The 24,179-nt window shown below is 44.8% G+C and overlaps 1 long non-coding RNA gene across 1 annotated transcript; it reads left to right on the forward strand.

Moving 5' to 3' along the window:
* The first annotated feature begins 264 nt into the window (after positions 1-264).
* Positions 265-19,258, forward strand: LOC133345784 (uncharacterized). The gene is made up of 6 exons (XR_009755486.1): positions 265-528; positions 1,831-2,194; positions 4,944-5,052; positions 15,573-15,673; positions 16,831-16,858; positions 18,593-19,258. It is a non-coding gene; the product is annotated as an uncharacterized LOC133345784 (long non-coding RNA).
* Positions 19,259-24,179: the final 4,921 nt, after the last annotated feature.

Here is a 24,179-nt window from a genome sequence, read left to right on the forward strand (position 1 = left end):
AGTTCACCATGGTTCTGGCATTTAGAGTTGTCAGGAGTATTGTCTGTGCATGGTATCCCTTTAAAGGGTCGCTCACAGATGCCATAGTTGCCTTTGAGGTGAGGTGAGGATATCTCGTTTCCTCGCCAGAAAAGAATCTATATATATAAAATCGTGAATCTGTCTGTCTGTCTGTGTGTCTGTGTGTCTCCGGAACATACGCACTTTCATTGGACGGCGGTTGCCCCTGGCAACGGCTAGCGACGCCTTCGCCGCTTTCATTGGACCTGGCAACGGCTAGCGACGCCTTCGCCAAGGGCTGCAGTTTCATTGGACGGCGGTTGCCCCTGCCAACCGCTAGCCACGCCTTCGCCACTTTCATAAGCTCCGTAATTAATTAAATAATAGCCATTACACAGTGTTGTTGGAGCGCTGAGGGGGGGGGGAAGGAACGCCACCCGTACCCTGCCTCTTCCAAGTCGACAATTTTAGGCGAGGCCGCAGGCTTTGCACGCTACTAGGCCCCAACACCCACCACGCCACTCTGAGGTAAATTCATCAAAGTTTTTCCTACTCTTCACTACACCCCCACCACAATGTGTGCTATTAATATTACTTTTAAACCCAACGCGCCAACAATCGATTACTTTAATGTTCACTGTACAAATACTCATTAAGCTGGGTGAGCGTACTGACAGTCTATTATGTACACTGTAGCCTGCTTATTAAGCTCTGTCAGCGTACTGCCACTCTATCATGTAGACTCTAGCCTGCTTATGAAGCTGAGTGGGTGTACTGGCAGTCTATAATGTAGACTGTAGCCTGGTTATTATAATCGATTCTTTAAATGTTCTTTGTACAAATAGTCATTAAGCTGCTTTAGCGTACTGCCCGTCTATTATGTAGACTGCTGCCTGCTTATTCAGCTGGCTGGGTGTACTGCCAGTCTATCATGTACACATTAGCCTGGTTAGGAAGTAAAGTTAGTCAATTTGTAACACGTACGCTTTCGCAAACATTATTCATAAACAACGTTATTGCGTTTAGATCGCCTTATTTATTAAGGTGTTGTCACCCTTATCCACCACCCGACACGCCCAATCTGCACAAAATTGTCACGTTCATAAAAGACTAAGACTTGACTGCTTTAGCCCACCGGTGTGTTCAAGCGGAAAACCACAACAATTACCATTTCTCATGAAAAAACTACTGTATAATTATGTTTAAACCACACGCGCCAATAATGGATTTGTTTAAATGTTCACTCAACAAATACTCATTAAGCTGGCTGAGCGTACTGCCACTCTAGAATGTACAGTGTAGCCTGCTTATATTTCTGGGTGGCTGTACTGACAGTCTATCATGTACACATTAGCCTGCTTCTTAAGTAAAGTGCGTCTTTTTGTAACACGTACGCTTTCGCAACCATTCTTCAAAAATAACTTTATTGCCTTTCGCTCGCCTTAATTATTAATGTGTTGTAACCCTCCACCACCCACACGGCCAATCAGTCAAAAAGTGTCCCGTTGATAAAACACTCATAAGTCTCTGCTTTGGCCCACCGGTGTGTACAAGCGTAAAACCACAACAATTACCATTTCAGAGTACGTCCTTTCGCTGATGCTGGATGCAATTACCAGCCAAACGTCGTACTGTTCAGTTGTCTGTCCATCTGTGTACGATCGCTTGCGAGGGATTTGCCGGGAGGCACGTCCCGTGCCCCGCGATGGGAATACGCATGTCACTGTGTATGTGTTTGTGTGTATGTATGTGTGTTTGTGTGTATGTGTGTGTCTGCGTGTATGTATGTGCGTGTATGTATGTGTGTGTATGTGTGTGTGGGGGGGCTAGACGGGCGCGGCACGGGCTGGAGAAGAGATGGAGTGATGTGGTACAGGAGGACGTGGAGCTGAGTGGACTTGCCGATGACTGGTACCAGCGGTGTCAAGATCGGCTTCAGTGGAGGAGGCTCGTGAAGGACGCTACTGGGCAGTTGGAGGCAGTCGCCCTCCAACAACAATGGAGGGCGGAGGAGCGACGCTCACAACAACGAGCGGAGCGCCGGGTGGCTAAAGCACAGCAAGTTGGCACAGTAGGGGGCACAGGTGGTGCATCAGCCAGTCATCTCGGTCATCTCGGTCAGTCGACCAGTGGCACCTGGGTCTGCCCCGTGACCTCCTGCCAGCGGGCTTTCGACACTTCACGTGGCCTCAAGGTGCACTTGGCCTGGCACAAGCATCGTGGTGACGTCACCGCCACTTAGTGGCGAATGGCGGTTGTTGTTGTTGTATGTGTGTGTCTGCAGCAAGCGCGTGTATGTGTACCTATGGACGCGCGCGCGTGTGTTGTGTAGGGGGAACGGTAGTGTAGTGGTTAGCGTGCTGTCTGTGTCTGTGTGTGTGTCTGTGTGTGTGCGTGTGTGGTGTGTGGGGAGCGGTAGTGTAGTGCTTAGCGTGCTGTCTGTGTGTCTGTGTGTGTGTGTGTCTGTCTGCGTGTGTCTGTGTGCGTGTCTGTGTGTGTGTGTCACGGCTAACACCAGTGACGATTATCTGAACCGGTCCTGGGCCTCCCCTAGGTCGACTCAGCCTTAAATGAGTACCTGGTGCGGTGTGTAAACATCGCCACTAGGGAGACAAAGGCGGTCGGGCGTGGTGTTGGCCACCCACCCCCTCGTGTACCGTTCCGGCCTTCATAGGTGCTCGCTAACAGCACTTGCCCCTACAGTCTGTTAAGGCTATACGGGGGATCTTTGTCTTTGTCTGTGCGTGTGTGGTGTGTGAGGAGCGGTGGGTGTAGTGCTTAACGCTACGCTGCGCTACAAACCCGGCGAACCCAGTTCGATTCCCGCTCATGGCCACCACCGGTGACGATTATTTGAACCTCCCCTAGGTCGACTCTGCCTCAAACGAGTAACTGCTGTGGCGTATTAACATCGCCACTGGGGAGACAAAGGCGGCCGGCCGTGGTGGATACAAGTCCCGGGCGAAGCCGGGTAGTACAGCTAGTATTTATTGTAAGTTAAAACAAGGGGAATTGGGCTAATGCCCGTATCCTCGGTAGCAAGACAGCACAAAGCAAGTAGGCTGCTGATTAATCCCTAAAAAGTGTGAGTACAGTGCAATAATATATGTTTGGTTAAACACCGCATGCAGGATCACCCTGAAAAGTATTCTTAAACGCTATCGCATTGTTTTGTGTGAAGATCATTACGAGTATTGTTAGCTCCAGTAGCAGTGTGAACAAAACGTCGCATGGGCGACGCAGCAAAACGAAAATCCTCTGGAACAGCTAAAGAGCGCATGCTAGCGGCGGACATATGGAATTAATTCCACGCAGCAAGTGCAATTCCTATTGGCCGTGTTGTGTCGTCACGATATAGTTCACTGTGACATAATAGCTCGTACGCGTAGCACGATTGACAACAATGAAAAAGGGGGTTGCTTTTTCGATTTAAAGTTTTCGTGACTGCAGGGATTCATCTTCTTGGTTCTTTCGGTAAAGTCACGTAGAAGGGAAATAATAAAATAATAAAAATATTAAACATAAAAAAGACGCTGTCTTCCCGACAGACTTGTTCTTCATCTTGAGGATGGCTGCTTGCGTTGTGGCCGAAACGTCGTGAGAATTATTTTATAATATTTTGTTTTTATTATTTTATTATTTCCCTTCTACGTGACTTTACCGAAAGAACCAAGAAGAGGGGGTGGCTGTTAAGGTGTTGTGTTTGTCTTTATTTTACAATGAATGTTGTCTTAACTCGATTATAACAATCCGAACGTCTCCAAAACTGCTCAAAATCCAAACTCCGTTTCAGGCTACACCACAGTAGCGTGGTGCCTTCCGCCCCCCCCTCCCCGTGACCAAAGCTACGAGTTTGACCCCCCTTGACATGCACCATGCGAGATATTTTCAACAACGGTGTAAAAGAACGACGACACTTATTTAAAACGCGGTTGAAATGTATTTTCATGAAAATGCTTTCATTTACGTTCCACCTTTTTATTTTCATTCAACGAGAGCAGCCGTAACGATTTGGCGACCGTGCGAGACAAATCAAAAATTGGGGCTCCCACCTGACCCATTCCCACAAACCCCTTGAGCTGATGATGCAGTTACCACGCCACTGGGTTACACCTATCCGTCCCCCACCACGCACATGATGGCATGACACATGAGTGTGTTAGTTGTTGTGTGTGTGAGAGGTCTGCTCCCACTAGCCAGGGCATGCAACCCCTGTCCGCCTTGGCCACAGTCCGAGTATTTATTTGGCGGGGGGGGGGAGGTCAAAGGCCAGGGGACAACATATTGCACTCCAGGCCACAACCAGAGCTCAAAGAAGCACAACACGCCACCATGAATACGTTTACATTTCAATGTAAATACTAAATAATATCTTTACAACAATTTACAACAAACACCGTCACAATATTTGTGTGCATTTGCAGTCAAGTGTTCCACGAGCATCTCACCGATATTGAACTGTGAGCCAAGTGAGGATCCACAAGCCGATGACATTTTTCTTGAGATTTCCATTTTCACATTTCCATCTTTCTCATGCACCGGGAGGAGAGGGGACGGGGGGGGGGGACTGGCTACAATTGCCCGGAGCTCTGTACGGCGTACCCACCTCTGCACCGTGGAAAGTCCCTTTGTTTCTAACACTTACCGATGTCCCCGTGACCAGACTGCCTTTGTGCACGAGTTCATTCAAACACAGATTTGGCAGCAGTTGCTACATATGAAACCAATACAGCATTTCGTTTTGACAACAGCAGAAACCTCCCAATGTTCTGTCACCAGCCCTTGTCACCACCCAGTTGTGACAGACCTCCCCAAGGTTCCAGCTGACACAGCAGGCAGCAGCAACAGCAAGCAATCCCACCACACTGTCAACTGCTCCTCTTCACCCTGCTGTTGTTGTTGTTGTTGGCCAAGTGACTTCTGGCAATCCCCTGTTTCCTCAGCAACAGGAGCAGAAAGAGGAGCAAGAAGCGACAGTAGCAGCAACAACAGCAGCAGCAGAAGCAACAACAGCAGCTATAACAGCAACAGCAGCCATCCCGACTGTGTTCTGTAAGCAGTGATCTATTCTGCACTGTTGCACTCAGTTGCTTGCTCACTCGATTACAGCATTACACTGATTTCTTAACCATTCTTCCACTTACACAACATTAGTAAACTAGATTTTTTGCCCATCCAAGGACGAATGTATATTGCAGTAAATCTGAAATATTCAATAGAAAAATTGTTCAGCTCATGATTATTAATGAGGGGGGGGGGGGGTTGCCCCATGTGGAGTGATGTCACCCGCTAATGGTTATTGGGGAGGGGTACGGCATGTGGAGTGACGTCACCCCTCATGGTTATTGGGGAGGGGTGCGGCATGTGGAGTGACGTCACCCCTCATGGTTATTGGGGAGGGGTGCGGCATGTGGAGTGACGTCACCCCTCATGGTTATTGTGGAGGGGTGCGGCATGTGGAGTGACGTCACCCACTCATGATTATTAATGAGGGGGGGGCTTATTTTCAGTGACATCACGCACGGATGTAGCACTGTGCTGAGCAGATTTATTTTTTACCATCACTTTCTGGAAAGAAACGTCATATTTGAAGCGACTTTGCGTAATAAATTATTTATTTCAGCTCGACCTTCTGCGTTAGTGTAAAAATCCACCCACTCATGAATATTAATTAGGGGGGTGGGCCTCATGTGGAGTGACGTCACGCGCGGGACGGACAGACATTTCTGGGTGATTATAGTAGGTAATTCATGTATTCTATAAATCTTGACTTAAAGCTTTCGTGACTGCATGAATTCATATTTTTTGGGTCTTTCGGTGAAGTCATGTAGATAGATAATTGGTTCTTTAACCTTCTATCTGGCAACAAAACTGACACCTTTTTGTTGCCAGATAGAAGAGTAAAGAACCAATTATCATATTTTTACTGGCAAATGAGGTCCCCATAGTGTCATGTAGATAGGTTCAAAGAAAATAACAAATAACTACGACGTTTCGATCGCAGCACAAGCGGCCGTCATCAGGAAACGGGGGTTAACTTCTAAAGGCAACTGTTTATAATCGTGTATTCTATGTTTTACGAGATTGCGTCCCAAGCTTCTGTCCCTACATCTCTAAATCGTCTTCTGCCTCCATCATCAGCTCCTCTTTCCCACCTCTGTCCACGTTCTTCGGCTCTGTCCATGCTGGCTTCTGAAATGTCTGTCTCACTGCTCTTCCTGCTCCCAAGACCTTTGCTCTCACGCTTCACCATCTCGACATCCTTAGCTGCGGCTTCTCCTTTCTTGCTCCATCAGTTCCACTTTCCTTGCCGCACACCACGAGGTGGGTTGGGGCCAGTGGGTAGTGGTGGATGGGGGCCAGTGGGTAGTGGTGGGTAGGGGCCAGTGGATAGGGGTGGGCAGGGCTAGATGATTATAGCCAATGAATAATCGTCCATGGTTGGTGGAAATCCACTTACAGATGAAAATAGGTGCCAATTAGTCCACTTGTTGTACTGCCTTCTCATAGCCAGCCAGGATATGGCACCCAATGGAACTTTCACTACGTTTTGTGCGATCCACCAATCCTTGCCTCCGCAGTGCTTAGATTGCAGGCGTGCCTCACCATCGCCCCCGCTAATTACCAGCCGCTCTTTGCGGGCTGGTGACTCAGTGCCCACGCGATGACAAATGTGGTAACGTAAACTGATTTCCCCCATTCAATATAGTCAGGCAATAGATCAATGCACGTTTATGGCCTAATTGACATGTTTTAAAGTATTCGCCTACGTATTTCTTTTACGCCGGCCGTCTCTACCATGGATTATGAAGATTTGATTGTATGCACGTATCTTCATAAAAGTCACATTTGCCAGTCTGACAGCGTTTAAACTGGTTGCCATAAATAACCTCAGTAAATCAAGGGTCTCAGGATAGATCAGCTTGCCAATGCTTATATATCTCGCGTGATATCACCTGTTTCACCAGGTATTAAAGTGCAAGAGATTTAAACATTCGGAAGGCAATGCAGCGGCGGTTAGATAAAGTGCATGCCTTAGAATGTAATGGTTTAGAATGCACAAAGTACCTTTGGAAGCTCACTCCTCTCGGAACACAAGCAGCTCTCATAGAGAGCCTTGTGGCAATGTCTTCGTGCTCGGTTTTAGCGTGTGGGTGGGTTAGACTCGGTTACATCATACAAACTTGTCAGATTACTTTGGTCAGTTGTGGGTAGTGCGGCTAATTGCATGATTGCTATTTCTCTGAGCAATTAACGGTTCTCCTTCCGGCCACACCTGCCGTGAGGAATTCGATGCAACTTGTTTCAGGCTCTCTTTTCTACTCATCTGGAGCGGTGCGGTGAAGTGATGGACACAGGCTTCAGAAAGATACTGAAGTGCTGGTATCACTTATGGGCACCTCCGATTTAGCACGCTTGGCTCTGCATGGTGCGAAAGAAGTTCATACATACATACACATTCATCAGTGTAACACGAAGGCTTTCGCGACCAATATTATGATGAGTTAAATGATGACGTCACCCTGCTGCTGCTGCTCTATTTAAGACCGGGAGCAAGAGCAGAGCCTCACCATTCTGGCGAATTGCCCGATGATGCTGGATGCAATTACCAGCGAAACGTCGTACTCAAAAATTGTAAATGTTGTGGTTTCATGCTTCAACACACCGGTGGGCTAAAGTAGTGAACTGTTTGTCTTTTGTCAACGTCACACTTTTTTGCTGATTGGCCGTGTCGGGTGGTGGAGGGTTATGACACTTTTATAAATATCGCGATCTAACCCAAAAACGTTGATTATGAATACACATTAATGTCTGTAAATATATGCTCTTCGTTTAAAAAATAGAATTACTTCGACACATTTGCATATCGTTTTAAATGGATATACTGTAGTCATAATTGGACAAACTCTTGCATATTATTATCCCACATTACCATCCTTCACCCCATCTTTGCACTCCTGTATTACAAATAACAAATGGTATTTGCCATCGCTTTACAATTTATTTCCAGATATAAACGTGTTTCCCGATCAGGCTTTCTTAAGTTACTTCAAGAATTACTCAGCGGATGCGTTAGATCCGTCGCGACTTTCGTGATGTGGAGTTCATAATAGTTACTCTATCGTGGGCATTTGAGAAGGTAAACACGAAAATTGTAACAATACAGAGCAAAAAACATGCCATAATTGTGCGTGGCACAGTGAAATGTGTCCCGCAAGGTTCCATCGTTGATCTTTTATTCTCAACACATCTCCAGCAAAATCATCTCCAGTTTTAATGATGACCATCGCTTCTACGCCAGACATCAAAAACCAACGTCGTCATTGACCACATGATTATAACCTCCACTCTCACACCCTGCCTGAACACTGTCGCATTTTGGTTTGGTTCAAAGCTTCTCCAGCTACATAAATGTTGCCAAAAAATGTACTCATTTGCAAAAAAATCCACTCGTGTTCCAGGTTGAATGTGCATATCTTAAACTCTAACAATTACACTGGAAAAGAGTGCAAATCAACTAAGTTGTCATTGATCCCGAGCTCTCGTTCTCTCCATATATCCCAACTTTATAGGACCTCATACCTCCATCTGCACATCATCTCCCGAATACACCATCTCTAACCCAGCTGCTGTGAATGCCCAAATCCATGTCTTTGTCAGAACTCGGCTCAATTCCCTCACCTCCAAACTCCAAATGATCCAAAATAATGCTGGCAAACTCCTTGCCCACACCCGTATGCATTACCACGTTGACCCCAGTACTCTAATCCCTTCACTCCTACCCCATCCAGGGGAAGGTCAATTTCAAGATCCCACTCATCATCTTGAAAATCCTCAGTGGACTTGCTTAATTCTGCCTACCTCTCTTCCCTCTCGTCTCACTCTACTCCCTTCCACGCATTCTCTGCTCCGACAATCAAGACCTGGGAGATCGCTCATTCTCCTCTGCTGCTCCCACAGACTGGAACTCCCTTTCCCCCATCCTTTCATGCTGTCGATTCCCTGTACCTCTGTTCAAGTTCAGGTTTTTTTCCGCTTCCTACTTCCTGTGAGTGACAATACAATATATAATGCCTGTACAGCATCTGGATACACATATAGTTGCAATGCGATAGACAGACATCCAAATTGTATTGCCCTGTAAATAAAGATGCAAACACTGGTGCAACCCTTCTACTGAATGACCTATGTGGGTGCAGACATCCAGAAATGTCAGTGATGGAAATATGGGCATCACAATATCAGCAGAGTCTTGGCCATGAAAACACAATGAGGCCTTATGCCACTACGACTCTCATTCTTAATGAGCCCGGCTGCTGTTTTCGCTGCCTGCACGAGAACAAGTCCCTCGTTGCAGCCTCCCTGCTGCACCCGCTCATTCAACAGTGCACAACAACGGCACATGTGCTCGGCTTTCCCAGCACAAAACAACTGCTCCTCTTAAATGACCCGCATGGAAGTTAAACCTGTTTTCACGTGGCAAAATGCGGTGGCTCACAGCCATACACCGCTTTAAACGTCGCGAATGAAGGGACGCCGTAGAACCGGATTGTTCTGGATCACAGTCTGCATTTGCACAATGTTGCACGTTACTGTGATCTCAAAATGGCATGAAATGGAAGTCAGTCGGTGAGAGGTGCAACTACTGAAGCGTTACACTTTTTTCTCCAAAGTGAGTCTCGGGCCGGCCAAGCAGATTTGCTGAGAATCTCTTCAGGCTCGGCATCTGCCCGGGCACATGTTGCAAACTGCTCAGGCAGACCAAAGTGCCAAGTGGAAATCTAGTTGTCGTGGTGAGAGGGAGAGGTGGGGAGAGGGAGCTGAGTGGTATGGGTGTCGGGGCAAGGATTAACCCTTTCCTACAAACCAGTAGTGCTAAATTGCCAGGTTTTTTTTCTTCTCGCAAGAAACACTTTAGGGTAGCTGTTCTACTTTAAAGGCAATAGTACAACCAGACACATTGCTAAGGACAGACATAGCAATTTTATTCAGTCATACCGAAGCCTAAAATTGACCTCATCCATATATAGCACACCCATGCAATGTGCCATTTAGCTTCTTGGGGCTGGATTCACAGAACATTTTAGACATGTTTTGGGAACCTCACGTGTTTTATATTACGTAAAAAAAAATGAAAGCGGGGCGTCTTAACGCTATGGTCATGTGGTATGTCTCGTGTTGTGTGTATGTGTTTGCATGTATTCATACATACAGGCAAAACAAAAACATAAAAAAAAATATTCTGATCAATAAGGTCAGAAAGCTAATCAGTGTTGAGCCTGGATAATGTTTGGTTTGGTGATCATTATGCATAAACGTAGGGCTTGTGTGACTACACGGTGGATAGTGGAGGACAATGCATTGCTTACTGTACTTCCATTGCTTGCAAGCCTTTTTACCAATCCGCACTGACCAGCGTGGAAAAGTATGGTCAAATAACCCTCGTGATTCACACACAAACCGTACATAGGAACAGGCACAATATTACATTGGACAACAAAGTAAAACCTGCCCTGAAAATCCCAGATGAGGCCCCCTCTGAATTCCCCTTGACGCTTGCTGACTGAGGCCCCCTTGGATACAACTGCCCCACCTGCCACCCCCCCCCCCCAACTCCTCTCTGTGGCCTGCACTTAAGGTCGTCCCTTACATGAAAGCCACGGCAGCTACAATTGTTTTCCCCAAATGGAAGCAGCTGCTCTGCATGCTCTCCAGCTATCGCAAGGGGCAGCAACAGCACTGGACACCTTCACAATGGATGGCGTGACCTCTGTGGGTGTAAACGGTCTGTGCGTCAGGTGTGGCTGTATATATGCTCACCTGCTTGATATCATAGGAGACAGGTGAAACCTGTTGGTTGTCAGAAACTACCTGAAGATGTGATACTCTGTCAAGTATATAGCGTTGTCGAACATTAGTGTGTGTGCCCACAGGGATGTAGCCGAGGGCTGGTGTGCCTTAACATGTTGGCAGTAACATGAGCTCTGAGCGCACCTGGACTTTAAATCCGTAAACACACCGGGAGCACATCATCCCACGAGATCCGCCTCCTCTAAAAAAAATCGTACCTATATTACAATGCCTTAGCAACTGTTTTATCGGTAACCTAAATGATGCAAGTGTAGATAATGATTAACAGACTCGAGTCGAATGCCTGTAGTGGTTATTTATCGAGTGGACAAATGGGAAGACTTACCATTGCAGAGTGTGATGCCATTGATCTCTGGTAAAGGGAAGAAATGTAAGTGAGCACAGGATTGGCATTTCTATAACCTTTCTCTCCCACCACGTGTTCTTTCCAAATGAGACAGAAATAATAGTGTGGCCTCAAGTTTAATACCGTATATATTTCGCGTTCTGTTTTTTTCAAATACCCTTAATGATACAATTACTGTCGAAGGACACATACTTGTACGCGGGTAGCTACGTGTGCACATTCCTGTTTCGTTGAGTTTTGTTCGTGTGCATGTTTGTGTTGGTGTATCTGGAACCTCTTTTTTGGGGGAACTCGTACTGCAAGCAGCCAGGTAAGAATGCAATACATAAACCCACACGCGACACACGAGGACACTCCCATGGGTGAATTCACTCAAGCCCACATGCACGCCTCGTGCAAACACGAGTCCTGGAGGCTACACACTTGACACGCTTGCATTCGTGTGCACACCCACATTGGTGCACTCACACACACGCACGCCCGCATTGATGCACCAACTAATATGCATGTGCAATCGCGGAACAGCACTGAAAGCACAGGACACTGAAACACATTCGGAGCTTGTTAATTTGTCGATGATATGGAGTGAATAAATTCTGGCATCTTGAGTCCACACGACCACATTTATGACCAAAATAAGGCTTTGGACAAGTATCAGAAGGAAAATTGTGTTTTGGGTCTTAAAGTTATATCCAAGCTCACCATTGATTGTAAGTTAAAATAAAACAGTGCATGCTCCTTCAACATAACATTTGACAAGATCGATCTATTACGGGGGCACTGCTTCAGTTATTCATGGAAGCCACTCCAGATTTACCACCTCGTGCAGCGAACACGTTCATTGGTCACAGTAAAATACGTTTAAATGTTGTTTGGTTTTTTTCGGTAAAGTCACGTATAAAGATAAATTAATAAATTAAATAATAGCATACGACGTTTCGATTGCAATTATTTAATTTATTATTTTATCTTTATACGTGACTTCACCGAAAAAAAACAAAGAATAATTCCTGCAGTCACGAAAGCTCCAAAATTAAGATTTTACGTTTAAATGGTTTGTCATTAAATTGTCTCATTTACTCACAATGGTACAAGATATGACATTATACTGGTAGGAACATCCTGGTTACACCAGCCCACAGGGATTATTGTGTCCGTCGTGCAGGGAGGGATTGGGTGGGGAGGGAGGGGCTGGGTGGGAAGAGGAGGGTGGGAAGGGGCTGGGTGGAGCTGGGTGGGGAGGGGCTGGATGGGGAGGGGCTGGTCACCCCGTGGTGCCCTTATAAAACTCAACGCTTAACCTACTCACGCCGGCTTGTGCCCGCCCTCACAGTCGGGCATATTTGCGGAATACACCACGCCGCCGTTGACCCTGGCCATTGACCGAGCAACCCAACGTTCCTACCAGCTCCCTCCGCAGGAATGTGTTATAGACTGGGAAGTCATCCTTAAAATCTGTAAAGTATTGGCTATACAGTCCCTCCAGAAAAACGCGATTATGCGATCGCAAGTTTCCACGCAAAATCAGCCAAAGTCCGCATATTTATGCGGGGGGCGCGTTTTTTCAAATACGCCGCACTTTCGCCGCATAAATTGCAGATTTCCGCGCGCAAAATATACGGGCTTGCATGATTTCATAATCCCCGCATTTTCGTTGCAAAAAGTCACATATATCTTAGCAGAAAGTTGAAAAATGTTGCGTTTACTTCACACAAGCGCAGCCATTTCCCCTGTTGCCATGGGAACGTTATGAAGTGACGTCACTCATTACAGTTGTAAGATTTCACTTTTTTGTTAATAGTATGTAAATTTACATTACTGTAAGACTGTACTGTTACTGTATTGCTTACGTTACTGTGCACTGAAAACACTTATTTTAACAGAAGATGTCTGTTTTGTATAGCTACCTCTGTAAAACAGGAAGCACACATTTTATTTTTTAATATTTTATTTATTCATTTTTACAGAAGTTGTAGCATATTCATTTTGTAAAGCTACAGAACTTGTTCGACTCAATGTTTTGTAAGTTTGAGCCATCTGTTTGTTAAGGTCTGAAATAAAACAAGATGAGAACTTAAATATTCCCAGCACTTTCTGTGATGTAGTATGCTTGCTTATCATAGGAAGTAATAAGAAATGACTCTTTACATTCAAGTAGTAGCCTAGTGAATAGGGTGTTGGGGGAATCACTTTTTTTTCTCTTTTTCATCAAACCGCAATTTTTGCAAGTTCCCGCAATTTTTGCAAGTTTCCGCAATTTAATCGCATAAAACTGCATAAATATCCCGCATATTCCATCGCATTTTTTAAGAAAACGTGCCGCATAATCAACGATTTTTGCCCGCAACAATCACCAAAAAACTCCGCGTTTTTCTGGAGGGACTGGCTATACAGTAGAAGGAAATGGGTGTTGGATTTAAGTTAACCTTTGTATAAAATGTAGAGCTGCAGCCATGCAATTACTTGCTCATGCCACTGCTCGCGGATGGACCTCCACTGGAGGTGCTGGCCAGACATATCGGAAAAGGTGGCAGAACTCACACTTTACCCCGTCAAACATGGTCAACCGATCGACTAAAAAAAAATCAGTACAATGTTGGCTATATAAGAAAACAGGTGCCATGATTTGGTGTATTTAAATTTGGAATTGAATCTACTAATTGAACCAAACACCATAGTCAATTATGGTGTTTTCACATCCAGTTGTCTTTTGTGACAGAAATTTTTCATAGAGCAATACAAAACAAAATAACCATGTGGCACTGCTAATCTCTGTTGGTGGCTCGGATTCATTGCTGGAAATTCTACATTCATATAGCAGAGCCATATGAATGAATGTTGACTGTTTAGATATACAAATAGTAACATTTGCAGTCAGGTCTAGTAAAAAAAATTGTGAATGAAAATAAGTTAAATCTGAGAATAGTGCACTGTCAATGAATTTAACAGAGCCAATTTAAAATAAGGAGGGGCCTCTTAAAGATATCTATAAAAAAGAGCCCGGTTACATAAAATGGCAAGTCCTGTAAATATGCAATTTAAAGTGGATAAAAAAGATGCGATTCGAGCAAACTTGACACGCTACGTTTTAAAAATCTAAGTTCCTACTTCAGTAGTTTCTCTCCGATGTGTTTTCTGTTCGTACCACGTGTTGGTTCGGCATGATACCCGCCGTTTAGCTCCACGTGATGAGAGCTTCTTCAGGAACTGAATTTAGTTCCTCCTTCAGGAACTGAATTGATCCCGTGTCCATATCTGTAAAAACTCAAACTGAGAGGCAGAGGCGATACAACATTAAGAACGGACGTGGCCATACCTTGGATTTTGACAACATTTTACTCTGTATTTAGTCATCGCAATAGTTTGTAGGCTGATAGCCGTGTTACTGCATCGTCTATTGCCTTCTTACGGGCAAGAAAAAAACCATAGTTCACATTCATCAATAACGCTGCCTTAAAAAGAAAAAGTATAAATAGGCAACGTTTCGGAAAACGACCCTGTTTCACAGCACATGAAGAGGTCAGAGAGGTAGACCATTGCAAAAATTGTCACCTATGCTTATTCGTTTTAAGGCCGTGTTATTGATAAATGCGGGGTTTTTTTGTAATTTGTGCTTGTGCACCACTGCCAATGCAGTGCCACCAAATAATTTGTGACTTACGATTTTTTTCTTGTCAACAGATGTCTGGTATATGCTTAGTCATTCAAAGATTTAATCCATCAAAGCCAGACAAGCCCCTAATATTGACAAACACACACTTCATGCTCTTCAGTTGGTGCTAATGTCTGATTGATTTATTGATCGATCAGGTCCTCGTTATAAACAGTTAATCCAGACACAGAACAAGATCCCATAGCTCCAGCAATGTAGTGTGAACTGAAAATGTACAGCTCCTTTTGTCATTCCACAACTTTGGACGAGGGCCTCCCAACGCCACTGCGCTGTTGAGGTTATTTGTCCATAAATTTCAATTCAAAGCTTTCGTGACTGCAGGGATTCATATTCTTGGTTCTTTCAGTAAAGTCACGTAGAAGGGAAATAATAAAATAAAAAATACTACATAAATAATAAAATAATAAAAATGAAAGTTTTTTAAATTATATTATAATAGTACATTATTATATTATTTTCTTGTTTTCTTTTTTTATTTTATTATTTCCCTTCTACGTGACTTTACCGAAAGAACCAAGAAGATATTTGGCCATACTTCACCACGCTGGTCAATGCATGTTGGTTGGTGAAGGAGGGGAGCAGTGATGCTAACGGCATGGTACAGTGCAATACTTTACAACATTTTTTTGCTAAACTGCTCTCTGCTGACATCATAGCAATAACCTGCAACACCGATTTCAGGCATGGTGGTCGCCCATCCAAGCTCCGTCCAAGCTCCATCCCGGCTTAACTTGGCTTAGGTTCCAAGATCTGATGAGATGGAGCGCATTCCGGGTGATTTGGTGAGAGCCAGTGGTGAAATGTGCCGTACTGTATTATCATTCCTACGCCACTTTATGTAACCATCAGATAACGCTGCAGGGTGTAATCTGTCCATAATCTCTCATCCCTTATACCTGCAGTAACAGCTTATTAATGCACCGTGGTGGCTGCAAGTTTTGAGATGCTCTCCAGATACAATAAGTGTCAACAATCAGTCCATTCTCACTCGCAGCGCTTCCAAACTATGGTGGGCTATGCCGTGCAGTATTTAATAGACATTGTGCTGTACTGTATTGTAATTGGAAACTTCGACTAAAAACCCCATCTCGTGTTCCACCATTTTCAGCAATGAGGACATATTACACAGTATGCGTTGCCGCGATTGCGTGCATTCACTGGTGGAGTGTGTGAGACAAGGAGAGCATTGCACGTAAATGACTCCGACACTCTCACTTAAACAGCCCGGGGAAATCAATGGTGTTATCTGGGGGTTCATATAATTGGATGTCCCTTGGTGTCTAATTTTACCCAAAGTAGTTTTTTTACCAAGGGTCAGCTACTCGGCACAAAAGTATGAAAATGGGACAGGTCGCCCATAATCGTTGCCTTCATCCCGTTGTTGCACAAATGCACCAGGCATTGCTCAAATGAATGAGGGTGAAACTAATGTTTACAGCAAACGATCCGAAGAGCTGGCCACGAAATATCACGAACAATTTCACGATTTGGTACGAATATGAATGAAGATGTCTCATGAAAGACTGACCTCAAAGAAAATTGGGAACAACACAATTTTAAACACGTCCCATTACCGTGCGGTCACCGGGGACACTCGACCCGCAGTTTTTGTCTTAACAACAAGAGCGACATTTCATTTTATGGTTACATCAAACAGGAATGCAGGCACATGTGCAAGAAGGGAGTGGACAAACAGGCTTGGATATAGTTGGCAGGATAAGTGAAAGAGCGGGCACACATACACAGGCTGGTCAGATCGCATTTAAAGGGACGTAGTCACGAACCAGACAAGCAGGCGGGCAGATTGGTGGTGGCGACCTCAGCCAGCAAAACATTGCATGGAGCGACTGTGTCACACAAGCATATGATTTTTTAAAATCTTTTATGGAAATGTTTTTATTTTTAAAATATGACCCCCTATTGTTTTCTCTTTCCACAGGCAGCACCCACACAACGCATCATAAAATGTAAGTTTCATCCCACCGTGAAAATCGAAAAACATACACTTTATAATAGGATGTTTTAATACATTACATACTCTTTGTTATTTACCTAATAATGTGCACGTTGCATGAGTGGGGTGTGAATGTGCATAGTTGTGTAATGAAACGTAAAAAGTACAAATTGCCGTCAAGATGTGGATAAGTTATACATTGTTTAATCGATGGCATAACCCGAGAGTTAAGAGGATTCCGTTGTCAGTGTTTGTCAGCACGATGCAAGCGCTGACAACATGCTGTTAAATTGACCAAACTTGCTCCAGTCGGTCGCGTGAACACACGTACACATGCATATCATTGGCACCGCTCTCTAAAGATGCATGTGCACACCTAACCATCTACAACTTCACACTTTATGACACTGGTCAGTGCAGATTGGTGAAGGGAGCACAGCTTGTCAAACCTCTCACAGAGTGACTTCTCTTGGTGACCCTATCCAGTACGATATAGCTACTCAAGTCCTAAAGGCTCTCCCGCTTCTTTGCCACGTCGAGGCGGTGCTCTTATGACCCCCCTACGAGGGAGAAACAATAAGATTCTATAAATATACTGTGGACCTCCAATGAGGTCAAAATGTGGCAAATGAATGGGGCAGAATGGGTTGCCAGGCCCAATCAGGCTCCCTTCAGAGGTCACACCCCACGCACTGATTGGCAGAATATTTCCACCAATGGTGTTTCTGCATTCACCATTTCATCGGTGCTTAATGGAGATTGGCAGAATACGCTCATTTCAATGGTAGAAATGGCCCTTCCTAAATTCCAAATGTTAAATTGGCCCGAGTTTCCGCGTTCGTTTTGCCACAATGTGGTGTATTAATGGTCAAAAAACCACATACATCATATCCAAAAGGTCACAAATAATTTCTCTGGATTACCGTACTTATAATGCTTGTGTAGTGAGTTCAACTGAGTCGCAGACATACACTTGGAGGCAACACATTTATTTAACACCAACACATAGGGTAACTGCCCCTTAACAGAATAACAACTGCTACTACAGACCGGGACCAACAGCTTGGGTCTGGGTTCACGTGTTGGAGACTCGTTGATCGGAGAACGTAGAGCGTAGACGAAGGTTTCTTCAGGATTAACAACAACGCCGGTCTCTCTGGGGGACCCGGCTTATATTATCTGCGGCGTGGCCGGCTCCGCCCTTGGCCACGACCACCTTCCAGAATCCTCGAGCAGGATCTGGACCCCGACCACGTGACCACCCCTAGCCCCCACTTGGGGCCCCTTTGTAGACTGAACTGGTCACGTGTCCTCTCGGATCAACCAGAGTGCCATGGACTTTAGTAACCTCATTCCTACGGCCGGCACTCCCACACCCTATCCTGCGGGGTTGGCACTGCACGCAAAGCGTGGTGCCGTCTAGCGCTATCAATCAGCGCTCACCGGGCCCCTCTAGGTCCGGCACTACACCCACACCATTGTGGTGTCCGCGATGTCATTACACCGCACGCACAGTGACATCTCGCGATGTCACTACACTTGTATAAATTGCAATAAAAATTTGTTCCACGAAAGAATGCAAAACAATGAAGTAAAAAAACATCAACAGGTAACATCAAAGTAGTTTAAATACATTTTAACATCAAGCATCATCTCCCTACAGGTTTTAATCTTGCCTCACCGATCTCTACAGTGGCTATGCCATCTGCTGCACCATCCCCTCCGTCTGTCTGTCTGCCTTTCCCAGCAACAGCCACTGCCCTTGACTCCCTTGGTGCTAATTCCCTTCAGTGGACCGCCCACTGCGTGTGCGGCCTGAACACCTGGTCCGACTCACCTCCAGCTCAAGCTGCTCGTCCAAGCCGCCACCGCCTGTCGAGATACACCATCCTAGATCGTCTTGTCACGCAGCTTCCACAGCTGTCAATCACCTCGCAGTTTTCCTGCCTGGAAGTATTTTACACATACTCTATGACTTATGTGAGCCATATGGCTTTAGTTGTACGTTTGCACGTTCTCCCCGTAATTGCGTGTAATTTTCTCCGGCTCCTCGGGTTTTTCCCCCTCCACATTTAGAAACATGCGTTTAGAGTATTTGGCCGCTATACACTTCCACGTGATAAGCCACTTCATTGAGCTATTATTTGTGGCTAAGTCGCTGCTGAAAAAGAGCTGTAAAGCTCAGTGGCTCTTACCTGGCAAAATAAAAAATAAGTTTTATGGTTGTAATATCTGCGCACACTGGCAAATGCTTATTGACCCATGGACTCACAGATGACACCATCATCACTGCCATTATGTACCAGTGACAGGAGGACTAAATGTGAAATGTTATTGCTTGTCATGCCTTAGCGTCCGTTGACGTAATATCGGTTACGTAATTAATTGATATGTTGTTATGTTTGATGTAAATAAAAAATTTGTCAGATTCACAAAACTAAATGGAACATTTATAGATGCAGAAAGATACAAGCCACTTGACTCTCATATGGATCACACTTATCTATTGCGCCTCCAATAACGCTGTTTGGTGCTGACTATTTGGCATTTTGTGTCTTTGGGCCTATGCTCAGCAACCGCAATGTTGAGGTCGACCGTCTCATGGACTGCTCATTGTCTTAGAGGGTAAGTAATAATTCATAATAGGGGTTTTGGGTTAGATCACTTCATAAGTAGCCCCCCCCCCCACATTGTGCAAGAGTGCAGAAGCGTGGTCAACACATCTACACCTCTATATAAGGAACGAAACAGTAAGACTTCTCCACAAATCTGGCTGTCGCCTGATGAAGCTAGTTGTAACTACTGGCGAAACGTCGTACTCAGTTTGTAAATGTTGTGGCTTGGCTCTCCAACACACCGGTGTGGTGCTGTACTAGTGACGAATTGGCCACGTTCTGTTTACGTGACAACCCTTACTAGTTGGCTGCGTCGGGTGGTGGCGGGTTTTAACGACACATTTATATATTGACGCCATCTAACCCCAAAAAACTTATTTTGGATGATATTGATCGCGAAAGCCTCCTACGTGTCAAATGCTAAGTAATCATTCTTGCGTCCTCTTAATATCTTTTCTCACGTCTCCCCCCTGAATTAATCCCTAGTCTCGACCTTCCTAAATGGTCCTTCGTTTTTGATAATTGCAAATATGATGCTCTCTCCCACTACCTCAATCTATCGCAATTACACGAGAAAACAACATCTCCAAAATTTAGAAGGAAATCGAGATTTATTTACTGATGCGTCACTGGGGTCAGAAATCAATCACACAACTTCAACGTTGAATTTTCTAAACAAAGAGTGTTTCAAAACACTATAGAACAATTTGAATAGTGGACAACAGTTGTAAATGACACTGAAATGAGGCCTATGTATGCGAACTAAATATGTTTTCGGAAATGAATGAACACCAAATTCGGGCTCGACTTTAGGACTGAAATCACAGCATAACTTCCTGGAATCGCGGCATAGCTTCCAATGCCGAGAGACTACATGGGGCAATGGCTGCATTAGTTCCTCGTTGCAAGTTCGGTGGTCATTAAACTCTTGAATTAGGGCCACGCCTCTCTCCCCAATGGCATTGACAGCCTTCAACCCCTTGATAATTTTCTGAACAGCTCCATAGTCATCGTCCTGAAGGCAAACCTCTGACTCCTTGTGGAGGAAGCCTTTAAGGAAGACCCAAGGCATTGAAGAGGCCTCTAGTCTGTTGCATAACAAATGGGCTGTGTCTCGAGGTCATTCCAAGATCATACGGCTGCAGCTTAATCCTCTTCAGGAGATCCTCTGTTCTTTTCACCTCTTTTCATAGTCAAAATTTAAAAGTTGGTGAGGCGCCTCTAAATACAATCCAATTTTGACGTGACTTTGCGGGCTGTAGTTTTCAACAAATTGAAACAAATGAGGGGATAAGTCGAAATATAATATATTCATGTTTTTACATATATAGGAACTACCCTACTGTACTCATATTATTTTTCCTATACATTCTTGAAATAACAACACTGTGGGTTGTAGATTTGGCCGCATAGAGGGGGCTAAACGGACACGAAACGAGCTGGAGAAGAGATGGCGCTGATGCGGTATGGGAAGATGTGGAGCTGAGTGGAATTGCCGAAGACTGGTACGAGTGGTGTCAAGATCGTCCTCAATGGAGGAGGCTCGTGAAGGACGCTGCTACTGGGCAGTTGGTGGCAGTCGCTCTCCATCAACACTCACAGCGAACGGAGCGCCGGGCGGCTAAAATGCAGCAAGTTGGCACAGTAGGGGGTACAGCTGGTGCATCTGTCAATCAGCTCAGTCAGCCAACCCATGGCACCTGGGTCTTTCCCGTGACCTCTTGTCAGCGAGCCTTCGACGCTTCACGTGGCCTCAAAGTGTACCTGGCCTGGTACAGGTGCCGTTGTGACGTCACCGTCACAAAATGGCGAATGGCGAGTATTGGTATTCGTTGTAGCTTTAAAGTGATTGATTGCACGTATCCTCCACATGCAACAACCTAGCCGAGCGTTTTGATGAAATTACTAAACCATTCGCAAAAGCTTGTAATTCTCAATGTATTCCTGCAATGTCCAGTCTGCAAACTCTGTATATTGACTTATTTGATCAACTTGTCAGGTAATTTTAAAGTGAACGGTTAAGTCAACATAATATACTGTACAGTGCTGTAATTTAACGGAATAAGTTAAAATGTTAAGAAGTTATTATGTCGCTGACAAGAAAAACGTTGACAATCCTGGCAAGATTGCAAAAAATGTTCGACACTTGAGAGATTTTTTTTTCTTTCACTAAAACACATTTTGCCAGAACTGAATTTACTTGCAGAATTGTTGACACCACAAGAATACAATTGTTGTATTTTCCTACACACTGTACATTATTTTAAATCATGAAAGCACAGCACAACAATTCGTTTTGGAAAGGCATTTATGTGTGTACCTCAGCATCGTAAAAATAACAGCGAGCTCTTTAAGCCAATTCCACGTGGGCCTGCAAACCGAAGAGAACATTTCAAGCACTTCTGTCAACCCCTTCCCACGCCCTAGCTCACTTTTTTTTTGCACCTCCCCTTAACGTCAACAATTTGGTGAACTTGGTAAATAAACACCCGCAGGAGTGAAGTAAAAACTCGTGGGCGTCCAGGCCAAGAGTGAAAAGGGGACATTCGTCAGGTGACGCGCTGTTGACATACCTCAGGGTATATTATATTACTGGTAAGAACCTCCTGGTTACATCAGCCCACAGGGGATTATTATGTCCGTCCGTCCGTCGTGAATCCCAAACTGGGAGGGTTGGAGCTGGGTGGAGAGGGGAGGGTGGGGAGGGGCTGGGTGGGGAGAGGAAGGTGGGGAGGGGCTGGGTGGGGAGGGTGGGGAGGGGCTGGGTGGGGAGGGTGGGGCTGGGTGGGGGGTGGGAGGGGTGGGGCTGGGTGGGGAGGGGCTGGTCACCCCGTGGTGCCCCTATAAAACTCAACGTTTAACCTACTCACGCCGGCTTGTGCCTGCCCTAACAGTCGGGCATATTTGCGGAATACACCACGCCGCCGTTGACCCTGGCTATTGACCGAGCAACCCAACGTTCCTACCAGCTCCCTCCGCAGGAATGTGTTTTAGTGACCCCCAGCGAAGTAAGAACTGGTAGACTGATGACAAAGGATGCAGGAGGGTCGGTTAGACGGAAAGACACAACCGGGTCGTTCTGCCTAGTGGCCGGTGAATGTTGCGTGTGTATTTGAGCTCAGTATCTCTCTGTAAAATGGAGATATCTGTATGCAAACGGAGAGTATGGTAGTGATTATTGAACATACCTTACTGCCCTTAGAGACATGCTTTTAAATCCATTACTTGTTTTTTTATTTCCAATAAAGAGAGGACTTGCTTGTGTTTTAGAGGTCAGCATTATACTTCAATTTCCCTAGGATAGGCATGCATGAAGTGTGTGCTTTCCTATGGACGTATTTTAACTTAGCACAGAGTAATGCAACTCTTTCTAGATTTGAAGTTTTCGTGACTGCAAGGATCCATACTAGTTGGTTCTTTCGGTAAAGTCACGTAGGTGAAAAAGAAAAAATATATACAAAAATATAAATAACTAAATTAAATCACGACGTTTCGGAAGCAACACAAAGCTTCCGTCATCAGGTGGGACAACCACAGCAAGAAACAACTCTATCAAGCTCACATGCCACCTGCTAAATAACAGTACTCTCAGATTATAAGATGCACCAGAAAGCAATGTCGGGCACCGACCTTAGTTCCCCAATGTCAGCACTGTAAATATCATACAAATCTCGTCACACACACACAGCAATAATAATAACAACCAATCATAGGGGCAGTGGTGGCACAATAGTTAGCGTTATGAACCTGTCAACCTGAGTTTGATCCCTGGCCCACAGCTGCACACTGGAGGGAACGTGACATCTGAACAGGTTCTGGCCCACACTTCATCAATTCATCCGCATTGGCCGCCCGGCATGGCAAAGTATTTTTTAATTATGTTTTATTTTTATTATTTTATTATTTCTCTTCTACGTGACTTTACCGAAAGAACCAAGAAGATATGGCCAAACAACTCTTACGTCTGCTGACATAGCACAGAGAAGGCCTTCATCCAGCAGTGTTTTTATAAAGGGGCTGTAAAATGTTTACTTGTAAAATTACACGATGTAACACAATTTTTGTTCCTGGATAGTAAGTGTTTTTTAGTAATTGCTTACGCCTAAAAAGTATAGAAAATGGCTATTATTCCCAACAAACCTTGCTTTTGTGACCAGGACGGTGATATTTTGATATGTACCTATTTTCAATGAGAAAACGGGCGAATTTGTGTCTTTTCGTTCACATAAAGTCAGAAAAAAAAACATGAATCAAAATTAACATGTATTTATACTAAAGTAATAAAAAATTACTACAGAAGATTTAGAAGTGAGTAGTTTCTCGAGAATTACGATTTTACTGTAAATCAATTTCACGAATCAGCCCCCAAATGTAGTCTCCCATCATGTTCTCGTTATACTGTCCTTGGTAGCGGCGTTCAAAGTCCAGTATATCCTAGTGGAAGCGCTCGCCTTGCTCCTCCGAGTGCACTCCCATGTTCTCTTTGAATTTATCAAGATGAGCATCAAGGATATGGACTTTGAGGGACATCCTACAGCCCATTGCGCCGTAGTTCTTCACCAGTCTCAACCAGCTCCACATAGTTTTCGACCTTGTGATTGCCCAGGAAGCCACGAGCCACTGCGACAAAGCTGTTCCAAGCCACTTTCTCCTTACTCGTGAGCTTCTTGAGGAATTCATTGCAATCCAGAATCTTCTTTATCTGTGGTCCGACAAATA

This window comes from Lethenteron reissneri, chromosome 23 (assembly GCF_015708825.2).
Source record: "Lethenteron reissneri isolate LAM-NWPU_2019-01 chromosome 23, ASM1570882v1, whole genome shotgun sequence".
Taxonomy (NCBI): Eukaryota; Metazoa; Chordata; class Hyperoartia; order Petromyzontiformes; family Petromyzontidae; genus Lethenteron; species Lethenteron reissneri.